The following is a 22,760-nucleotide window of genomic DNA, read 5'->3' as shown; positions in this document are numbered from 1 at the left end:
TTCGCGGCCGACGTAACTGACATCGATTGCCTTGCAAGCAACTGGGTAGTTGGCGTATCCGGTCGATTCTCCGGTTTCTCGAAATCGTCGAATACTTATAATCATTTCACTCGATGTCCTTTCGAGTGTTCAAATAAAATTCTATAGTGTTATAGATACTGTAAGGCATGGTGTAGAGAAGTCTGAGTGCTTGAGCGCCGCAATGCGTCAAGCGAATAAAGAATTCTTCATTTTTAAGCTGCTAGTTTTCGTAGTAAGATCATCTTCAATCTCAACTTCTAATTCGTCTCTACTTTGTCAATTACGATCAGTACAATTCGATTACTAAATAGTCTAAATTGAGTCCTCTGGAACTGATCCAAAAGCAATCACTCAAAGCACAGAAATAATCCAAAATTCGGTAAACTGAGCATTCCGTGGATTCCAGATCATTTCCTAATATTCTCTACATTTGAAATCATTATTAAATATTCCATCAATTTTAAATCATTTCCAAATATTCCCCCAATTTTCAATCATTCCCAACTAACCTCCAAACTTTCAGTCATTCCCAAATATTCTTCTAGATCATCTAGGCTCTAGATGATTCCCAAACATTCCCGAAATTTTCAATCATTCCCAAATATTCTTCCACATCACCTAGATTCTAGTCGATATCCAAATATTCCCCAAATTCCAAGTCACTCCCAACAATTCCCAACGCGTTAGATAATTCACGGATATTCCCCAGATTTCAGATGATTCCCGAATATTCCCGAAACGATAATTCTCCCCAGAAGTTGTGCCGTGGTCGGCGACCACACGAGGGTGTCCGGCAAAGAAACCGAAGCTCCCTCGCAGAAAAAACCTGCGTAAAGATGGGGGGTGAGCCGAGGCGATTGCACGGCGCTTTCTTGCGCGAACGGAGGATGAACCGGGGGCCCTATTCGTCTCCTTATTGAGACGAAGCGATGAGGGCCGGCGATTGGGACCGGGCCCCGGGGCGTTCGACTTAAAAATCGAAACAACTTTTTCCGACGGTGGCCCACGACAATTTACGACAAAACCCGGTCAATCCGCGCTGCATTCTGAAATTCAAATCGGCCCCGCGCGGGCCCCGCCACTTTTTCCACGGTCTCTCGCGCTCTCCGCGAGCGAACACCAGCGGAGGAAGCCGCTGCCGAGAGGGTTGGGGACGGGGAGAGCGAGAGAGCGCGGTCTCGCTCGTGCGCGCGCGTGAGCCTCGCTAAATTTAAATTTACGATTTCTCTCTCCCCGGCCGCCGCTTGTCTCCGCGGCCGCTCGTCTTCATTTCGCGGAGAGGCTCGTCTGATCTTTTCCCGAAAACGCGGGAGGCTCGTCGCTCACCGGAAGTTAACGACATCATCCCCCGTTCTCGAATTCCTTTAGCCTCGCTCGAGTTTTCTTTGTAATAAAACTCTTGACGATTGAGAAGCCTTCTGCGAGAATCTTATTTAGATTATTTTATCAATAAATACATTTGTTATTGAAAATATTATTATTCAATAGAATGTATTCTATTCGAATTCTTATAGATTGTTCGATGTTTCTCACGAAGATCCGAATTTTATTAATCGACAATCTATTTAATGTAAATTTTCCTTCGATTATTTAGTTAGTGAAAACTACGGTTAGTGTTTAAAGCGTTATTATTAAATTAAATTGTGTACGATTGTTGGTAAGAGGTAGAGAATTAGTTTTTCATGTTTTAGTGATAAAGGCAGTCTTTGTTCTTGATATTTTACAAGGATAGAGTTGTCTCTTTCGATATTGCGTTCAATTTTATTGGTTTTCCAGACTTATTTGGGGTGGACTGGTTAGGTCGATGGGATGAGGCAGAACACGAGGGTTGCACGGAATAGATGCGGCGCAGAAAGGGGTGGCGTGGTTTGCCCGAGTGAGAAAAATGGAAACGATGACAAATTGCGTCGTAACGCTTCGCCTCCTTGCTATTTTCACGTTAAACCCGAGGCACGTGAGCTCCATCTCCGACCGTCCCCTCGAAATACCAGTCATTTGTTGGCGCGAGGCGTGCGTATACTTAAATTAAATTAAATCAAGTATACACGACACAACGGTGCGCTCGTGTCCACGGACGATTAGGAGTTGTACCACTAAATTCTTGGTGGACCGCGGCCGAGTGCAAATCGTCGGTTAATTCCCAACGGCGAAGGAAAATCGATGAACGCCGCGGAAAATCCGCCGACTGCGCTTTATCTATACCGGCCATCGAATTTCTTCCATTTATCCACCTCGCCGCGCGGCTATCAGAAAACGAAGACTGGTTAAGTGAACATCGATTTTTCTACAGACACATTTATTCAATATCAAATTACCCACGTAAAAATATCGCTTCTTTCGTTAACAGTTCCGAGAAGATTAAAGTGGAACGAGGAATTGTATGTTCCTTTGAACTGAACTGAATCAATATCCACAAATAAGGGCGAAACTTATTAAAATCGCGACTCCGTTGTAAATATCTAATTGAAAACGAACGATTTTCGTCTGAAATTCAAACAAAGTGCGCAAGGGTTGAACGAAATCTTTGTTACGATGTGACTTTGAATCACATTTGAACTTTCTACTTAAATTTTGATTATTTCATACTACATTTCCAAAAGTTTTCTTACGCTTTTAAAATTTGGGCCCTTTAAACGATAACATTTTAATCATTCCTTTTATTTTCATAATTGACTAAGAGTCACATCGTGATATGATTCGTTCTAGAAACACGTGGCACGATTAGAGTTAAACAGACGTCAAAGAGATCGACTAATTTCCTTATCGCATCGTGAGGATTAAACGTAATTGGAAATCGAGGAAACCGATTTCCAGAAATTCCCGGGGACGCCGGTTCCGCGCGAAGAAATCGTCCGATTTCGCGGAGATAAAAGCCGGAGACCGTGCAACAAGAGAATCCAGCTGACCTACTTGCGAGTTGCATTCTTCCGTTGCACAGTGTCTCCGGCGATATCGTCGTTCGCGCAGGTACACGCACGATAGCGCGTACCGAGCCGTTCCGTATCGCGTGTCTCGCGTTTTACGAGCCGAACGGCCGACCAAAAAGTCCGTTTCAGGAAAACTGGATATACAACGGCCCGGCCGACGTGCAAGCCGGGGCCCGGCGTGCACACACGGCCTATTCTCGATGGATCGATAAAACACCTATCCCCTTTTTCTACCTTTTATCGCGGCTGCAGACGACTTCGCCGGGCCGCTCGCTTACTCTTTATTATGAATTCCATTCTCGTTTTTCACTCGTCCCTCTATTACGGAACTCTCGATGTCAATCCTATCCGATTTCTTTCGTTTCTTCTCCGCCTGCTTCGCCGTTCGTTTATTACTCATTTCCGCGGAAACTTTACAACTTTATTTTACATCAAAGACCGCTGTACTCTGCCTCTGTCCGACCAATCGCAATTATTGAATAAATTATTCGTATCTTATTAATTATAGGATCACCGATGACTTCATCCCGGCGTTCTGTGACACTTTATGGGATACTAATTTCATGTAAACTCTAGATTATTACTAATTGGAGCACTTACCGAGTCGTTCTCTCGCGGATTACTATACGCTTTATAACTATTATCCTTTTATGCGAAGTCTCTGTTTTACATAAACGCTCGCGCGAGATTCCGTTGGAACTTTGCGCGATAAAATTGAATTGAATTGCTTGAAAATTCAGTTCCGTTTCGTTCGAGCCACGGGAACAGGTACCGTGACACGCTCCCATATTCCAGAAGTCGTTTCTCTCGTCGGTTCAGGAACATTTTGGCACAGAGTACTAATTTTTATGGGAGGCCGGCTCTAAATTCCGTATAATGTTATCCGGTATTATTTATTGGAATTCAGGTGCAGAAAGGGGGAGGATAGCCAATAATTTCGACGAAAATTCCCGTTCCGTGCATTCGCCGGACGGCGAGGACCAATAACTTAGCCCCTAATTGCTTGCTTAAATTCAGCTGCAAGGCAAACGCGTCAGTATTTTAATTCCTAATTAGTTCCTCGAAATCCAGAGTCGCCACGGGAGCGGACGCCAGCTTCCTAGTATTCATAATAAAAGTTTTTGAACCATAAACAGCGGGAACTTGTCCCGAAACCCCGGCAATATTTTTTTCGCGCTTTAAAAAGACTCTCGCGTTTAACTCGCCGATTTATTCCGGGGGGTGGAACCGGTCAAAAAAAAGAATAACTGCAATAAATTCAACCGTACATTCCTTAACCTCCGCATAAACGTTTCACAACTGATCACTCGCGATTCAACTTGCAAAATTGTATTCCTCCAATTACCATCGAGAAAATCGAAGCCCGAAATAAAATCTGCCCGCTAGAAACGAACGCAGCGGCGATCAAGGAAAGGATATAAAAAAACCGTCGAGCATCATCAATATCGAAATATTTTCGATAACGAGAGTGTCCCGGGAATTACATTTGAAATGAAAAACGGGGGTGCCATATAAATCAGATTAAGATTACCGAGAAGTCGTCGTCTCGCCTGTATAAAGACGAAGAAAAAGGAACGACGATATTAAGGGAAAAGAAGGACGGTGTAGTTACTTTTGAAATGAAAATGGGGACGATCGCGGAGCAAGAAACGAGAATCGGCGGTTTCTTTTTTCAGGAGGTTACTATATCCGGGCGTTCGTTAACGGCGAACGCTCGCCGGCGAACAAACCTCCAGCGATAAATTTGTAAATCAGGTGATCCGAATCGGACCGGTCGCTCCCGCGGGAGGTTTCTACCGGCAATCGGATTAACGTCACATCTCCGGCGACGCATGTGTGTTGGTTGCCTTTCATAAATATAAACCTCGTGCTGCATAATCATAAATCTAATGGCGTGTCTTGTCCGTTCCATAAATGACGCCGCTGGAATCCTCCGGGTGCAAAGACCCCCGTATGAAATTCCTTCTTCGGTCCCGATCGGAGTCGCCTCGAATTTGGGATTCGCGAGAGGCCGACTTTCTAATCCCTCCTAGCACCCACGCGTTCGACGATCCGTTACGCGGACGGACGGTTTCGAAACGCGTCGTCGTTTGCCCGCGGAAACGAGATGATGGATCGATCCGACCCCTTCGGGGAAAATTTAGAAACTCCTGATCGAGATCCGCGTCGGACGGATTGAAATTCGCCGGCGCATTGATCAATTTCAACGGGAAAGAAGGAAATCTGAAGCTAATGGCGCCTTAAAACGTTCGCGGTCCGACGAGAACTGTCTGGAGCGAGCTGGTACTGTCCGATCTATCTGGATACGCGAATTAATCCTCGACGTGAACGTTTGCCAGCTTGTTGCGTTTATTAAAGACAGGTTATCCGGAGTATCTATGTAGAATAGAAATTTCATTACACATCATCTATCCTTAAACCTTGAATAATTATTCCTAATTCCGGCAAATCCTACGCAATCTATAGACAATCCTCTATCTCTAGATCAGAACACGTAGACGATTATAATATAAAAGTCTCAAGAAATAAATTTTATCGAATGAATCTAGATCAAAATTTTTACATTCCGATCCTCTAAACAGTTAGCTCGAGACTGTATCGATCAGTCTTCTAGTTCCAACGAATCCCAAACGTTCGAAGCTTATTCTAGCCTGGAGTCTCTAGGAGACATAGCGATCTAATCAAGGCAAACAACAAAGGCCCGCAAAAATTCCATCGGCATGTGAAGGAAAGCTCCAGGAAGCGGCCGGGAGGAAGTGTCCAGGTCAGAGGAGGACACCGGCGGCCGGTGTCGGCGTCGACCGGTTCTCCGGGGATCGCGTTTTCATCGAGGAACGGTCGCTCGTGTCGCGCGAGTTCGACCGTTATTCAGGAATTAATTCATAATTAGAGCGGCCCACCTATAGGGAGCCTAACCCACATTCCAGCCGCCGCACAGCTGTCCCCGCGCCATGGCAGCCTCGTTTCCAGCTTTTCTTTTCCTTTCTTCTCCTTTTTTTCCCCGCGCGAGCGCGAGCGCGAGCGCGACTCCTCTCTCTCCTTCCTCCTTCCTTTGTGCTGCCACGTCTCCCTTCGTCTATGGCTCTCTCACCTACACACGTTATTTTGCATCGGTTCGTCGGCGTTACCTGCGCCGCTTACTCGCTCGCTCGCCCGGCCGGCTCGTTCGCACTGTGTCGCGCTACGGGAGAACTGGTCCCAAGTGGATCAGCTGATTGCCGGCACGTCCGCGACTTTTCAACTTGCGACGGGAGGTCCTTGCATTGTTCTTAAGCGGATTTTCAGCCGCGATTCCAGCGGGATCGTCCTTTTTCTTTCTTACCGAGCTGACACCTGATTCGATCTCCCTTAGAATTCTTTTCTTGCTTCGCTTCGCGGTGTCTCGGCTGTACGAGGAGTTTTCAAGTTTCTTCGAGGGTTTAGGCGGAGATTTTAACGATGAATGATTCTTGGTCGAGAGTGAACTGAATCTGTTTGGAATGTTGAGGACTGGTGCAACACGCGAAGGAACGAAGATCTTGTAAAGTGGAAAATTGGAGATGCTACTGGATTCGCGGAGTGATCCACTCAGAATAGCATTAGTTAAGCATCGCTCGATAAACAAATGACCAATGAATCGAGGAGAACGGCGTAGAATCTAATCTAAGGTTCCGAAGTCCTGAAAAGCAAGGTATTCGTTCGAGGGAATTACTTGAAAAAAGGGGACGAGGAAACGGGGAATGCCACCAACGATTAATTTTTATTCCCTCATCAGCGCCAAGAGGAAGAGCCACTGGTAGGCGTTTCAAGAATCCCCGAGCGGTGAACTCCCATACGGGTTCCCTGATTAACCCACAACCGAACACCATTCCCGACCATTAACATCTGTTTCAGGAATCTCGAGCCGCGAGCCAGTGTCTTCTTTATCTTTGTTCTTCGCGGGGAAAGGGCGAGAGGCCGGGGAAGAGAGAGGGAGAGAGATAGGAAGAGAGCGAAAGGGAGAAGTTGGTCGCGCGCTCCTCTCCTCCACGCACGATTCCCCGGGACCCTGAACTTACCGGGAGCGATCTGGAACTCGTCCGGGCGCGTTATCAGCTGTTATCGGTCGGCTTAATTGCGCGGTGTAAAAGCGTGCGAAGAGGCCACCGCGAGGCATCTCGATCGCTGTCGAGAGGGCTCCAGGATCTTCTCCGTGTCTCCCTCCGAGAAGGGAAAAAAGAAGCCGAAGTGTCTAATTACCAGAGCGATTTGAGTCCCATAAAAAATCACGTGGTCTTAGCTATCAAGGAAAAAGAGATTGCTCTTTCATGTTATTCAATATCTTCATTTTTGTACACTCGCCTCGCGCCCCCCTTTTCCCCCGATCTAATTATATCTAGGTTAGTGGCGCGTGTTTCATTGCACCTAATTCGTACACTGACTAATTCGGAACTTTCTCCCTCTCCTTTTCATAGAACACGTTCACTCTATTTTTAGTCGACGAATATACGACAGAGAATATCTTAATTCTTCGCAATCGAATATTCTTCGATAAAGATGTGCCTCGATTGGCAACAATAAAGCCGCTCCAGAATAGAAAATCATCCTCTACGAAGCTTCTTATACACGATGTTGTCGGCGCAACACGTACATCCAACGCAGAAATGCAATTCGAATTGCATCAGATCTCGCGCGGATCGTTGCAAAACTATTCCGCCGATCGGCCGTGTTTGTTCTAAGAAGCCGAGGGATCGGCAGACACCGAATAATCGTTCGAGACACCGTGCATCGATGTGATGAATGATTTCTTTGACTCGCGAGCGTGGCATTGACTTGTCTGGTGGATCATCGTGACAAACGATCCCCGATACGCTGCACTCCTGATCGGTAATTAAACGTACTTGCCAGCGTTCCAGTGAGTTTCCGCGCGTACCGTATTCAAGCGCGCGCGCGCGAGCTCGCGCCGCGCCGCGCCGAGACAATATCGAGCGGCGTTTCGATTGGTATCGACGTGGACGTCGAGCGCGCCGCGAATTAGGAATTATTTAAATCGATGGGGGCTGATTACGCCGGCTGCCGGCCGGCATTATTGATCGGCGTTCGCCACGTGATCGATGGAAATCATTAATTCACGTGTAACTGCGCCCGGTCTAGATTTATCACGCGGGATCTTAATTAACCGGTAAGTAGCCCCGCGCCGCCTCGTAATGGCTGTTATTGATACATATTTCGGCCCGGCTCATGGGAGAGAGCTCGGCCAATGTTCTCCAATGGGGAATATTTTTGTGTTTGTTCCTAGACGAAGTGGTCGGGCGACATTCTAATCCGCGTCGTTCACGAAACGCCAATTTTTTATTATCGGCAACGTTCATAGAGAATGCTGGTGATATTTAATCCCCTTTTTTTTCTCTTTTCCACGTCTCGTCGGAGGACTGATATTAATGTCGGGGGTAAATTAAAACGCGGCTTAATGATAGCGATTTCTTTCGCGACTCGTGTCTCTGTCAAACGTTCGCGGCCCGTGTGTTTGTTCGGTCGCTCGGCTTGATTTGTTGTGTGTTTTTCAATCAACGGAATAATGTTGTCCGGTGTTATTCGATAAATTCTTCTCCGCGAACGCGCGACGTCGAACCAGATTTTCATTGCGTCAGCATGAGATCGTGAACAGAGAAAAATTTCGTGCGCAAGGAAATTGTAATTGGACAGGCTGAGCATGGTCGAGTGTTTGTCGGATTAATAAGTAGAAAGAAATCGTGTAATTATACTTTGTATCCAACTGGAATTTCTAATCAAGCGTTTCTTAAAGTCGCCGGCACACTTTAAATGTACTTGGCGCAACGAATAAGGTCGCTCCGAATACCACAGCCTTTTGAGAAAACTATATCATAAAGAAGAAAACAACAATGAATTTCAAAGCCTATCATTGTCTCGAGAATTACATAAATCATCTGCAGCATTTAATAGATTCACAATTTTAACCCTTTGCAGACAAATGCCGACGTTTCGGCGAGATAAGAGTTTCGTATTTGGAAGAGTAAGTTGAATGATTTGATTACTCGAACAGCAAGAGTACGTAGTTCCCTTTATTTATATTAATTAAACAATTGATAGCTAATTCAGCTTCACCTGCTGAAGGTTTCGTATATTTTATAAAATTTCCGTCAAAGGGTTAAAGACGGGAGAGGAAAAATTCCAAAAGATTCGACTAATGAGCAAGAAGGGGTTGAAGATTGTCTTTCCACCCACCGGACAATTAAATTCGATAATTATCGGGACTCGGTGGACCCGGGAACAACTCTCTCGCACGAAGATCTCGTTCCTTTCCATTTCATTTCGCAGCCGAAAGGATCCCGAAGGGATTCCTGCCTCGAAGGACAGATATATGTGCGCGCCGCGCGCAACACACGCGTGCACACGCGATACCAGCGACGGGGGAAACCGGAGAGGAAAGGGGGAAGCAGAAGAGCAAAGTCACCGATTTAAATTGAAGTCAGGGAACACCCGCGAGGGAGAAACATTCGCTGGCCTATCGGGTTTAATAACACCCGGCACCGACTCTATCTGAAATTACGGACGGCGCGCGGTTCGATCTTCGGCCTCTCTCCGTTCCTCTTTTTCCTTTCGATTCGGAGATCCGGACGATAGCGGGAATCCTGAGACGCCGATGGACCCTTTGTGCGGGATCTAGCGAAACCGTGCTGCTGGGACTCTAGGCTGCTTTCCGTTCTTTGTTTTCCTTTTCATTAGGAAGTTCAATTCAATGAATTCAATGAATTCGATTGTCGATGAAATTTGAAATTTAACATTTAACCCTTTGCACTCGAAAAATTTGTCACTAGAAATATTCAATTTATTTTTATGAGATATAGATGACGTTTTTTTAAACTAACTTAACGAGGAATCTATTCACAAAATAAGGGGAACAATGGTATTTTATTTCCACATTTCACGTATCGACAGATTACTCGAGACTTAATGTTAAATACGAAATTTTACAATTTTTATGCGCCAATCGAGTGGTGACTGAGAAGCACCTTTCGAGTGCAAAGGGTTAAACGTGGAAAATGGAAAGTTGTAAAAATTGAAGATCTAAAGGTTCAAGATTCTTGAAATTTTTAAAGTTTTAAATATTTGAGTTTTTAAGATCGTAAACGTTGGAACTCTTAAATTTGGAATTTTTAATATTTGATCATTTGGAAATGAAAAATTTGAAAATACTTGTAATAGTTGTTCCATGACAATTGCCTCCTCAACTTCGGAAGCAACGATTTCAGAAAGAAATCTGCCATTGTGCTCGTTCACGGACATTAATGCCTCCATCGTGTCATTACTAATTCTACTCCATGTCTGTCGCTAATTTCATGACGAATACAGAATCGTTGCCTCGATTGAAATTTGAATAATGAAACAGATCGTTGACGTCAATCGACGCAACTTTTCACAGTCCAAAAGTTCAAGCGTTCGAGCGACAGACAGATGAGGCTAGTCGAAGACGAGGAGGAAGCAGAAGAAGACGAGAAAGAAGAAAAGCAAATGCAAAAGTGGAACAGATCGTGATCGTATCAATTAAAAATCAGCTTAAGAACGTTTTGCTTTTTGTGCGTGGATCGCAGTGCAAGAATAACAGGAAAGGATCGTGTCCGATCTAAATTCGATTATCGCCGTGGAAATTAGTCGAGCATTATTTTCGAAAAATTCGCTGCCAGTGCCGTGGGAGCAACAACGTCTCTCCTCCATATTTATAAGCCTTGTATTACTGAATTCTCGCTTCGACGATAATTGAAAACCTGCTGAATTAGCTATTAATTCTTACGGTTTAATTTATGCGAAACGAGCCATAACTATTCATAGAGAGCGGCGATACTCCATTACAGTCCGGCTAAAAACTACAATCCAGTATTCTATTCGCTTCTCCCCACCATTTCTCTTTTTTTTCCCTTCTCCTCGTCCTCCTACCTGTATTCTCATTCTTCTTTGTTCATCTCTTTCCCGTTTGGTCCGCGGGCTCGCCCATTTGCATATCCGCGTTGCAACAATCATCGAGAGCAACGTGAACAAACGAGATGTCTTCGGACCAGAAGCATCCTCCCCCCATACAGCGAAATTAAAACAACAATAAACACCGACGACAGAGGTAGCATTGAAAATACCGCGAACTAGTTTCAACATCTATCGAAACGTCGAAAATATTCGTGTGTCAGTCAAATTGACATTTAATTTTCGGACACGAGAAGTGTACGTTCACTAAAAAATTCTTCAGACTGCTTACCGTTTGTCTTCCACGCGGAAAGACGCCCGGACGAAGTAAATCAACTTCAAGCAAATAAATCAACAAGTTTCGCGTCAATATTTGAGGAACTGAATAAGCAGGAAGACCTCGAAAGAGAAACAGAACCAACATTGACGTAAAACGATTCGATTCGCTTCAGATTTTATAGACAGTTCAGACAAATTCGATCGAAAGCTACTTTCAATCTTCCATACTCCGAAAAAACAAAGATTCTCCTAATACGCAAACGGCATAACCATACGAGAAGAAAACACAAGAAAAACATCAAAGCAACTAGCAAATCTCCTACATCGAACTACAGAAATGTCCAAACCAAAGGGAAACGAGACGCGAAAGCGGCATCGAGCGTATCCCCGAGTCGTCGAAGAGGAGAGCAGAACGCGCAGAGAAGAATAGACGCGGCGGAGCACATGTGGCGGTCGTTAGTCATTCGAAATTCTTCTGTCTTCGCGTTTTAATTCGTTGCATCGAGATCGCGCGGTTTCACGGCCGCGTCGAAGACTGCGACGACAACAACGACGACGAGCAAGAAGAACGGGGAGTAGAAGAAGACGAAGAAATAGTAGAATGGCTGTAAAGGGAGGTGAAGAAGTGCGCATTCGGACTGAATGCTCCGAAGAGAGGGGGAGGAATGAGAGAAAATCACGCGTGGTTCGTCATAAGAGGAATTCCTTTAGCGATACTGGGCCCTCCATCTCCTCCATCTCCTCCTCCTCCTCCTCCTCCTCCTCCACCTCCTCCACCTCCTCCTCTTCTCGTTCTTCTTCCTCCTCTTCTTCTTCCCTTGTCCCGGCTCTGTTCTTTCGTCTGCCCTCGTCCTCCCTTCTGGCCCAGAGACCCCGTGCTTTTTTACTGGTTTATGGGATTTTTTTCACGCGGACCGCCGAGTCGTACATCAGAGAAGGTCTGAGAGAACTGAGGTCTTTCTCTCGTTTGGCTCGTTTCCTTCTCTCTTGTAACCGCGTGTTCGCGCATCGCCGTCTTACTCCCGTTCCAGCGATTTCTCCTCCCACCCCTCCCGCCATCCCCCTCGATCGTTCCCTCTCTCTTTTTCTTTCTTTCCAGCGTGGTTGAAGGGTCGTATGCGTGTTGCTGCCCGCGAGGGAGAAGGAAAGAGGAGACGAACAATAAAAAAGAGCAAATGCCAGCCGCCATAAAAACAACTGAAAGTATTAAAAACTTTAGGCCTTTTACTGCCCGAGCTGCCTTCTCCGGGGAAGGTACAGTCGGACGTGGACGAACGACCCGCTTCTTCTTCGGCTTCTTCTTCGTCTTCTTCGTCTTCTTCGTCTTCTTCTTCTTCTTCTTCTTCTTCTTCTTCTTCTTCTGCATCGTTTCTTTCTTCTTCTTCGCCTTCTTCTCCGTTCCCCGATACACCATTTCTCGCGGCGCGTTCGTGATCCTTCCCCCGGCTCGACGAATCGCGGGATCGAACCGTGGTAATTGAATGTTCCTCTCGAAACTTTGAATCCATTCGCGGCACGGCGTCGGTCCGTACTACGCGATGATTAATACGCCGCGTTTAAATTCCTTCATACTTGTCGCGATCCTCCCGGCGAGGAATTACTAATGAACGGGTCTTTTTACGGAATCCCGCGTCGAAACGATATTGTTGCGATTAGATAACCCCGTGAGAGCTGGTTACAGTTGTATCGAGGTTTTTCTTCGATCCCCGGACGGCGTGTTGTATTGTTAGAATGTTCCTTTTAATGTTCCTTCAAGTGTCTTCGAAAAAATCAGCGTTTTATATCTGTCGTTTACATTCTTGCCGGGCAAAAACGACGGAGTTTCTTCAATGTCGCTCGAATAACTTCCTTCGCGTGGTACACAATCAAGCGCGCGATTCCTTTTTGTATCGAGAACGATAACTCGTTTCCTAGTTTATGTTCGAACTTCTTACAAATAAAAATTCGCTGCAGTTACGAGTGCAGAAGTCGATGAAAATCGATATTTCTCGCCGACGAATCGAAGGCGCGCCGTTCTCCTCGAGGTTCCCGCTGATTACGAGCGGAATACCGCGAGCCACAGGGTTTAAGCGAAGAAACCCGATCCAGAAGTCGGATCCGGAGTCTCGTAGCCTCGAAAACGGTGAAACAGAGGAAAAGGAAAGCCGCCTGGGTGGCGGATTGGTGGAACCGGGCCGAGAAAAAGGACGAGGACGAGGCCGGCCGGACGGGGATGGGGGCTGCGCCTCGTAAAATTATCGTACTTTAATAAAACGTGTCGTGCAAAACGCGAGGATAACGAGAAAATATAGGGTTCGAAAGACTCGTGAAATTTATAGAGCGATCGCCGGAGACGTAGGAGATGGAGAGTGCGAGCAGGAAGAAGCGAAAGCGAGAGAAAGGAAGAAAGAGAGTGGAGAAAGAGTGAGAGAGAGTGAGAGCGGACGAGGGAGAGCCACTTTTTGGGATGGCCAGGCCGGGTTTAGTTCGGAGGCACAATAAGATACCGAATAAATCAACGGAATACCGTGCGTATCGGGTTCAAAAGTCGATGGTTTACGAGCGGGAGAGCTTGGACCAGAATCTCCGGTGCGCGGATAAAGGCAAGAAAATCCGCGACTTTTCCGCCCCGGCAAAAGGAAAACCGTAGGAACGAGGGCGCAGGGTGGAATACGATCGCGTTCCATCGCCTCGATCGCAATTATCGGTTTTAATAAACATTTCCGCGGGGATTCCTGGAACTCCTGCGGATTCATTAGCTCATTTTTACGAGCGCGAAAATAAAAAGACCGGCGTTAAATCGGTTTATATCTGCCTGGAGACATTAATAAACACGGTGACAGCGGTTCTCAGCCTGATCCTCTTTCAGCCCCGGAGATCTCCTCGTCGTCTCGGTCTTATTTCGAATCGGCGGCCATTTAATTATCGCGCTTAACATACTCTACGTTGTGCGCAACCTGTACTTAATTATTTCACCGGCAGGTGTTTGTTTTTCATCGTCGGGAGTCCGAGCGGAGTCAATGGAAATTGATACCCCAAAGGAAAGGCACGGCGGAACGTTATATAAAATCCTATCGTGAGAAGCCAGCAAGGTTACAGACAACTCTAAAACTTCGATACACGATCAGGCTCAAAAACAAAAATCAACATCTCCATAAATCGAATTACCCGAGACCGTAATCCTCTGAAAATCTTCGAACTCCTCCCTAAATCGACTGCGATCTTGTTCGAAGCCGCGCAAGCTCCGAAAGACAAAGCAAAACAATCTGAAGCTCATAAGAGCAACGAGAACCGGAGCAACGGAAACTTTTAATCGTCTCCTAAGATCGGCTAATTCAAACAAGACTAATCTTCGCGGCAGATTACGCGAAGTAAAACGGTGATGCTGTGAGAACGGGGGGAGAGGTGGTCGCGATAAACAAGAGAGAAGTCGCGGGAAGGGAGAAGCAGGAAGCAGGGAGGCGCGTGCATATGGGATTCGGTAGCGGGACGGAGAGCGTGTCGTGACTTTCCTGATTCTCTAATCTCGGCAAACCACCTCCTCCCCCGCGGTCCCCGTGCGAGCGTCGCGAGGAAGGTTCCTTGGGTGCCCCCGGAGGGCACGGCGGCTACGTTGTACCGCACTGCGGAGGCCCCCGGGCGCAGTAAATCTCGCGGACAAACAATCATAATTTTCGAAGAGCTAACAAAAAGCAAGAGACTCTTTAAAGGGAGCCGATGCCAGGCAACATGAAATGCGGCCGCCTCCGCGCCTCCAATTGTTTCGAGGTTTTCTCTCTTTCTCTCCCGTCCGCAGTCCCGTCCCTCTCCCGTTCCTTTATCCTCGTATCCTTCCAGCATTCTCTCTCGCTCGTTCTCTCCTCGGAAGGGAGAACCGAGCGTGTATCAACGAGCGCTTCCCTCGGTACACGTTTTTCCCATGATTTCTTCATTTCTTCTTGTTCTCGATCTTCTTCTTCATCTTTTTGCTGCGGGCAAACCCTATCGATTCGTTTCGTTCTTCTTCTTCTGCGGCCTTTTTGCCTCGCTTTTTCCATTAAACGCTTGTTTACGGCTCATTTCGTTAACCGATTTGCCTCCAACCGCGGTTTTGCCGGGTTTTTCGGCGGAGACTTCGATGCGCGGACGCGGCTCGGACGCTGATCGATATCGGGGACGAGCGACTGATGTCTGTATCGCGGGGTTTCCGGATCGAGAGGCTTCCCGACGAAGGAACACGCTTCGGTTTGCTTTTAGTTCACGGCAGAATCGAGATGTCTGCAAGTAATCGTTGGACCTTGATTTTTGTGGACTGTCGATCAATTTCTGCGGATCTCCGGAGATTAATGTTAATCGCTTTCGTTTACAATAGCGCTGATTATAATTGCTTGATCGTTGATTATTCATTGAACGGAAAGAAGTTTTTATGCAGTTCGGTGAGCGAGAATCGAGGGAAACGATGAGCTGCGATGGTAATCTATGAATAAGAGAAAACGTTTCTCCGCAGTTTCAAAGATCGCGTAGGCTCGAATTACGTCCTCATTTCTTGAAATTCGCTAAAGCGCAATACGAGGTAGAAAGCAACGGCCATCAAGCTGTCACTAAACCAAATCAATTAAATATTCGTCGTCATCCAACACTCTCCGCCATTTTATCTAAACGAAACACCGAGGAAACCGTTTCGTACCGAACCCGTGCTGCAACGTCATTAATAAACTACGGAATTTCATGTATTTATAGCTAATTAAAGTCAACACAGAAGTATAAAACACACACTTTAATAGACTCCGTACGCTACAATTTTATTATTAATAGTCTTATCGAAAAAGTTTACCACGATCTTTCACGATGGAAATAGAATAGCATTTAATTTTAGTTCCTCCATACTTCCCTGATGAGAGCACGCGTTCGTATATACCTCCGTCGATCGTTAAAAATATTAAACCGTCCCTTGGCAACGACTCCCGCCCAAACCTCTTTTCCAACGTCAAAATCGAATCCCCCAGCCGAACAGTCCTTCCACCGAAACTCCTCGATCCCTAGGAAACCTATTTATCAACCGCCGCAACATCACACGCCACTTTCCAGCAAGTAACTTTTTTCTTCCCCAGAAACCCCCAAATTACAGAGAACATTCGCGACATGTCGCTCTGTCATTACGAAATGCAGCTCTAAAACACTTAAAAATTCACGGTGGTTGAGCGAACGGGAAACGAACGTACGGACAAATGTACGCCTTGGGTCTTGCCTTATCGTTCCCCGCGATTCTGATTACAGGCTCCCAGGCGAAGGAAGGAATCGCCATAAAAATCCACCCTCTCTCGCCCACCCACCCCCGCCTGGTCCCAGCGATATCGCGTTTCTTTCCGCGGCCTGGCTCTCAGGATCGCAGCCCCCTTTTTCTTCCTCCCGCTCCCTTTGTCCTGCGATACGATCGTCACGAAGAAGAAAAAGAAAGGAGGAGGAGGAGGGAAAAGAAAAAAGATGGAGAAGAAAATCAGGCGCGCCGTTTCTCGCGGGTTATTTCCAAGTTGCCGAGTGAGCAACGCTAATTTTCCGCTCTAACAGAACGCGAGGTAAAGTAGGATTGTGCTCCTCCCCGCCCGTAGCCCGTGTTTCGCGCAGCCCCCGGCAATTACACGTTCGCAGCCGATACGCGCGCGCTTTTCAAGAATACAATTTGCGAACGACCAGACTTTTCTCTGGCCGCCGCAGACCCCGGACAAGTAATTCGAACAATAAACGGCGGGCGCAAACGTTCGATGCTAAATCCGTCTTTCCTGGGCCCTCGGAATCCCGGAGCCGGCTAAGTGGCTGCCAACTGACTTTACAGCCTCCCCTGCAATAACCCATCGCACTTCGCTGACATAATTTGAATACTTTGTTGCAGCGCGTGCCGGTGTCCACCGTCTCGTATAAATTATAAATAAACCGGCCGGACGGTTTGATAGCTTTTCCCGAATCTTAGGGATGCCTCGGCGCGGCTAGACGGCCCCAGGATCCCGAGGTGTGCATGTATCTTCGCGGCGCGGACGCCGCGTACGCTTCGGATGACTCGCGCGTTAATGAGGCCGAACGATCTTGTCAATGCTCGTGCGTGGAATCGCTTGTTTGTTACCGTTTTTACGTGGATAGACACACGATTTTCGAATATAATTTATTCGTTCGAACGTTGGAAAGGTTAGCATGGTCGAAGAGATTTATAAATGTTAAAGTGTTATGTTGAATTTGTAGGAATACGCGAGACGCGATTTTTCTCGACGATAGTAGGAAAAAGCGAAGGCCTTCTGCGCTCGTTACACACGCTTATCTAATATTCATCGAGATTCAGTGACGTCGAATTATTAAATCTGTCTGACAGCTTTTTAGTATAACAAATTGCAGCGGACGATGTTTCCAGTGAATAATGGAAAATCGGTTGAATACATGAATGTCGATCAGCGGAGCGTTTATCTTCCGTGAATCTAACGCGAAGACCTGTGGTTACCACGGACGTTGTAAGGGTAATTAGGTCTAATTAAGTGTAAATTAATCTGCGCGTGTTGACGTGTCTTATACGCGAAAGGAGGAACGGAAGGAATACGTTCCCGAACGAAGAATGCAGCCGTTATTGTGTCTACATTCTGGGTAAAATGAATCGGCCAACTATGTACACTACAAAACATTCGAAAAGCACACAAAGAATTCCTAAAAACGGTACTTAATTACTCTGACACTCGTCTATCTACATCCGACATTTCGGAGTACTTGGAACACCAACGAAGTCTCATCACCAAGAAACTCGAGACAGCAACCAAGAAGTAGGGTTCGAACGACAATCGAGGGACAATAAGCGAACGACACTCACCTCGTCTAATCTCAGCGAGTATCCCCGTTGCCTCCTCTTCGCGGCACTCCCCCGTGCAGCATAGTCCTCCTCGAGGAGCCCTCTGATACCGGAAGTTCGTGTCCAGGCACCGTCTAAGCTTCCCAAAGCGGTCCGTCACCGTGTCTCATCACGCACACTAACCGACAATGCTCGAACGCGTGTGTCCAGGTCCGTGGTTGTCACTTACATTACTTCGTCCAGCGAGTGCACCCCTACCGAAAAACCAACCACCCCCGCGCGAACACGAGTCGGAACCACCGGACGAGAGGTGTCTGGGATCTCACACTTGGTCACGAATCAAGAAAAATAAAGAAAAAAAAAGAGAGAGAGAGAAGAAAATCACTCGGCCGATCACACCGTCGTCAGCGAACCAAATATTCAACCACTGGCCCCCTGTTTCCCGGAGCGTCGCACTGTCATCGAACCGGACACCCTGGCGGCCAACAACATCACCGGGGACCGCGCGACAGCAAGCCACCCTTGGAACGGTCCAACAAGCCGGAAGTCCCCCGATGGTGCGTCACCACCGCCGATCATCCAACGGGGTGAGAGAAGTCGAGAGACGCGCGATCTGATGCCACTGTCCTCGCCTACGAGCTGCCCGCGCGTCGTGCGTCTCCGTTCCTCGTCCCAGGGGGTGGGGGGTGGGTGGGTGGTGAGTGTTCCCCGACTGGCGGCAGCCACAGTATTAGGGGTGGGGCGTGCGCGCGCGTGAACACGCCGAACCCGTAGAAGCAACCGCGAGAAGACGCAAAAAAAAGAAAAATAGATGATCGAAGGACGATGTCGCCTCCGTTCGCGAAACCTCCCTCGCGGAGGGGTTGGACGTATTGTCTTCGAGTATCCTCCGGAGTGTGACGAACAGCGAAACGGAAAAAAAAGGAACACGTTTGAAAGGGGATGATCGACGATCACAACTAGTTCAGCACAGAAGAACGCACTCTTCCACTGGATCCTGGTTTCTACCACCTGGTGGGGCTCGATAGTCCAAGAAGTGGGGGTGTTCCGTGGTTTCCATCGGTAGGGGGTGGTGCCCCGAGCTTGTCCGCGCGACTGACCGATGGCTTGTCCTCCGATCGCGCAGCTTCGGGATCGTGTCTAGCCGTGGAGAACGATCTCGGTTTGAGGTCCTCTTTCCCAACCCCTTGTCTTGATGCTAGGGGTCGAAGAGCACGCGTAGAGAGCGCGTGGTGCGAGGAAAACGTGTGCGGCGGCGGTGTGCGAGCAGAGAGAGTCTTTCACCGAGCCCAGAATCTGAGACAAGCGAGTGCGCGTGGCTCGGCTGGCGCGAGATGACTGAACCCCTCCGAAGGGCGAGAGAGAGACAGAGAGGAGGGGAGAACGCGTTGGATCACGGCCCCCTCCTCGCGGCCCGTTCCTGATCCACGGTTCGTCCCCCCCACCATAGGCCCTGGAACGATGCCCCACCCCGTCCTACGGAACGACACGTCGCGTTCTCCCCGCCCTCGTGTCGTTCCACCTCGCCCCGGCGCCCCAGACCGTCAGCGCACAGCTCTCCCCACCCCAAACAAGCTCTTCTCAGCGTCGGCCCTCTCTCTCCGACCTGGACGGGTTCGAACCGAGTCTTCTGTCCGCGCTGACTGAAACGGAGCTAGAGGGAGACGGAACGTCTCAGGCGCGAGGAGGACGGACAGATGTTATCCTCTCTTTCGCCACCGTCTCGCGGCCGAACCGCGTCCGAGAGAGTTCTTCTTCTGGTCTTCGTCTACTGTCGCGCACTCGTCCACCGGCTGGCGAGCGGCGTGCTCTGCGCCCTGCGGCTACCTTCACGAGCCTTCCCAGAGTCCACGTGCTTCTGCTTCTTGTCGCCGATTCAACCCCCCGCACTTTGGTGGGGGTGATTGTGGGAGGTTCTCGGGAGGTTGATGCTTGATTCTGATCGATGAGGATGTTGCGTCTCCTTAGGACCGAGCCGGGGATGATGGATTCGAGCGCGCGATTGCGGACGGGCTGTGTCTCGGGGCCACGATGTTTTTGAGAAATGTTGATGATTTTGGAGCCCTTTCGTTGTCCCTGATTTGATGGAATCGTTTTTCTGAAGGGTTTGAATGATGGAGGGTAAAGAGTTTTAATTGTGAAGTTGAGATTCATGGATGAAATAGTCTGCGGTATTCGATCATTTTCTAGACAGGATTTCGAATTTTGGTAGAAGAAGTTTGAGTAGAATCGTACGCTTGATTTCTGGTAGTTTCCTTCGTAGATACTTGTGGATAGTAATGCACTTTTTCAAATAAATGCTAAAAGCTCTTAATGAAATGGAGGAACTGTATCCAGGGGTCGCAAAGATTCACGACGCGTTCAGCCACCCCTGCGCAGAATCGTCAGTGTCAGCCAATGACGTCACGCCGCCCTCTCGATTCACCCTGTCCAAGACCCTCCTACTTTTCACCCCCGGAAACGAGCTGCTCCTGTCGTCGTCGCCGCTTATCGGCGATCGGTTTCGCAGGGGTGGAAATTACCCTGGTCTCCTTTCGACCGGTTGCTAATTGAGACAGAGAGTCTTAGTAAGAATGCCTAGTATTCTGCTACGTAAATCACAAGCCATTTATCAATCCCTCTATCCCTGATCTTCGAATTATCGCATCGCTAACACTCGTCTCCTCTACAACTTCTGCAAAAAATGTGTCTCTCCTCGGTGTTTCAAATATTAAAAACTACCCTACAAGAATGACCACACAAGATCGTCATAAACTATTTAATACCACTACCAACTACCCCATCCCGTCCCTAACCAAAAATTCTCAAAGGAAACATACCGCACGAAACTCGTTTGATGCCCAGACAATAAAATAATATTCAACCCCGTCCGCAAGTCTGGTTCCATCCACAAACGTTACGCAAAAATTCTTCTACCCCTGTTGAAAAATATTCAACGAACACGCCGTCCCACGGCGAATCGTTACAACACCCGTCTGCTTTGATTCCCCGCCGCCTGAGGCTTTTCAGCGCTTTCCATAGTTACAATCGCGGAAACAAAGGGTCCGCAGGGCGCAAACTCGGGACAAGGAGATGGGGAGGTGGAAGTATCGGGGGCAAGGGTAGCTCTTGTCCAATAATGTCGAGAGTTTCGCCACCCTCGGCAGAGCTCTCGAGACCCTCCCCCTTTTTTCGCCACGAGCCCTCGTACGAACGCGGTTGATTCTCCCGCCAGAGGTCGAGTCGTAAACATAATGGAGTAACAATGTGTCGAATTAACCGGCTCGCCCCGGGTGAAACAATGCCCGCGAACGATCGAATTAAAACGATCTCTCCGCGGCAGCGCCGGTTCCCATGGAGCCCGGCTCCGCTTTTACTTTCGCCTCGGTCGGCAGCCAATTCATCCTCCCTTCCAGCTTTTAGATTGACATTTCCGAGCTATTTACATCGTGCGGGTAGTTTATGGCCGCGGATTAAGCATGATTAAAGCTGAAAAGAGTCATGAACGAAAATGGGCCTGATTCACGGGCTACCAGGGCCTGTGAACCGTTCCTCCTCCTTTTCGATTCACCGGTGTGATTCGACATCCTCATTTGTCACGATTATTCCCTTCTGCGCGCGCCGGACGGCGGGCTCTCGATCGCGGGCGAGCGTGTCTTGGCAGCTATTGTCGCGCGTCTGGAACAATGGACAGTTTAAAGATCCTTGATTGATTTTGATTTCGGTTCGTCCGTTTTGTGGTGTCCGTTGTTTGTTCTTTTCGAGTTTGAGTGGATTAAGAGCGATACATGTGCGATGAGGGTAACGTTCTCGAGGATTTCAGAAAGAATATTCAATTGGTTGAATTGATCGTGTGACACTTGATTAATGTTGTTTCTTTTTTATATCGTATTCAGACAGATCACTCGGTAGACGTTCTCATTGTGTTACATTCGAAACTTAAGATTCTAATTTTAATATTCACATCGTTCTCTTTTACTTCCTTTCTCTGATACAGTTTCTACCAATTTTCAGGTAGCATTGCAAAGGGAAATTGATCCTGACGTTCCAAAACCCGTCCAAAGGGATGCACCGTGAATTAATGATTTTAACCAACTGCGAACAAAGAAATTAGAAGGGGGATGCTAATGCGGCGAACGGTGATTTTCGTGAGAGAACGCGGCAGGAAATTAATTTTCGTTTTATCTAGCCTGTTGCGTCACCTGCACGGCGAGGGGATCCACCCGTTTAAATTTCCAACCCCGAATCAGGTAGCCGGCGTTTTGTGGAAAGTAGAATGTGGGAAAAGCAGTCGCGTACCCGTTAGATTTATACCGCTGGGCGAAAGGGTTGCTGCGTAACCCTCTCGAATTGGGTCAGAATACCGGTCCCTGATCGTTTCCTTAAAGATCCGTTTAGTCCCGATAAAATATCGTGTTTCCTCGAATCGAGATTTGCCCGATTTTTCCGGCCGACTAATGCACTTAACCGTAACTTAACCCGTCCGACGCGACTCGTTCATTTATGTAAAAAATCGATTAAATTACTGGCTCAGGATTCTCTGGGAATTTTTCATGAAACTGGAAACTCGAGGCGGATCTAAAGCGGATCTCGAGGCGTTTGTTAAATACTCGAAATTGGCTTGAGTGTAAGATTCATTGAGTTCTTTTAAAAACCCACTCCTGAATATTCGATTCTCTTGATTCACTGATTTCAGATTAGAATTGATAATACTGTTACGCAATTCAGAATAATCATTTAATTTCGAATTCGATTGAAACTTCTGTTTGGAAAGGTTATTTGATTATGAAATTCTTTTACCGAAGGCATGTGGTTTCTAAAATGGTCTCTAACAG

At 47.5% G+C, this 22,760-nt stretch overlaps 1 protein-coding gene across 2 annotated transcripts in view; it reads right to left on the bottom strand.

The window, feature by feature from the left end:
- The window catches only part of LOC116426986 (zinc finger protein castor homolog 1), a 120,438-nt gene extending 101,172 nt beyond the window's left edge, over positions 1-19,266 (bottom strand). For both annotated transcript variants that reach the window (XM_076373664.1, XM_076373665.1), the window contains exon 1: positions 17,968-19,266. The gene's annotated coding sequence lies outside the window, so the exon portion shown is untranslated. The remainder of the gene's footprint in view (positions 1-17,967) is intronic.
- Positions 19,267-22,760: the final 3,494 nt, after the last annotated feature.

This window comes from Nomia melanderi, chromosome 14 (genome assembly GCF_051020985.1).
Source record: "Nomia melanderi isolate GNS246 chromosome 14, iyNomMela1, whole genome shotgun sequence".
Classification (NCBI taxonomy): domain Eukaryota; kingdom Metazoa; phylum Arthropoda; class Insecta; order Hymenoptera; family Halictidae; genus Nomia; species Nomia melanderi.
Note: the sequence above shows the minus strand (reverse complement) of the source record. Positions and strands in the feature narration are given on the sequence as shown.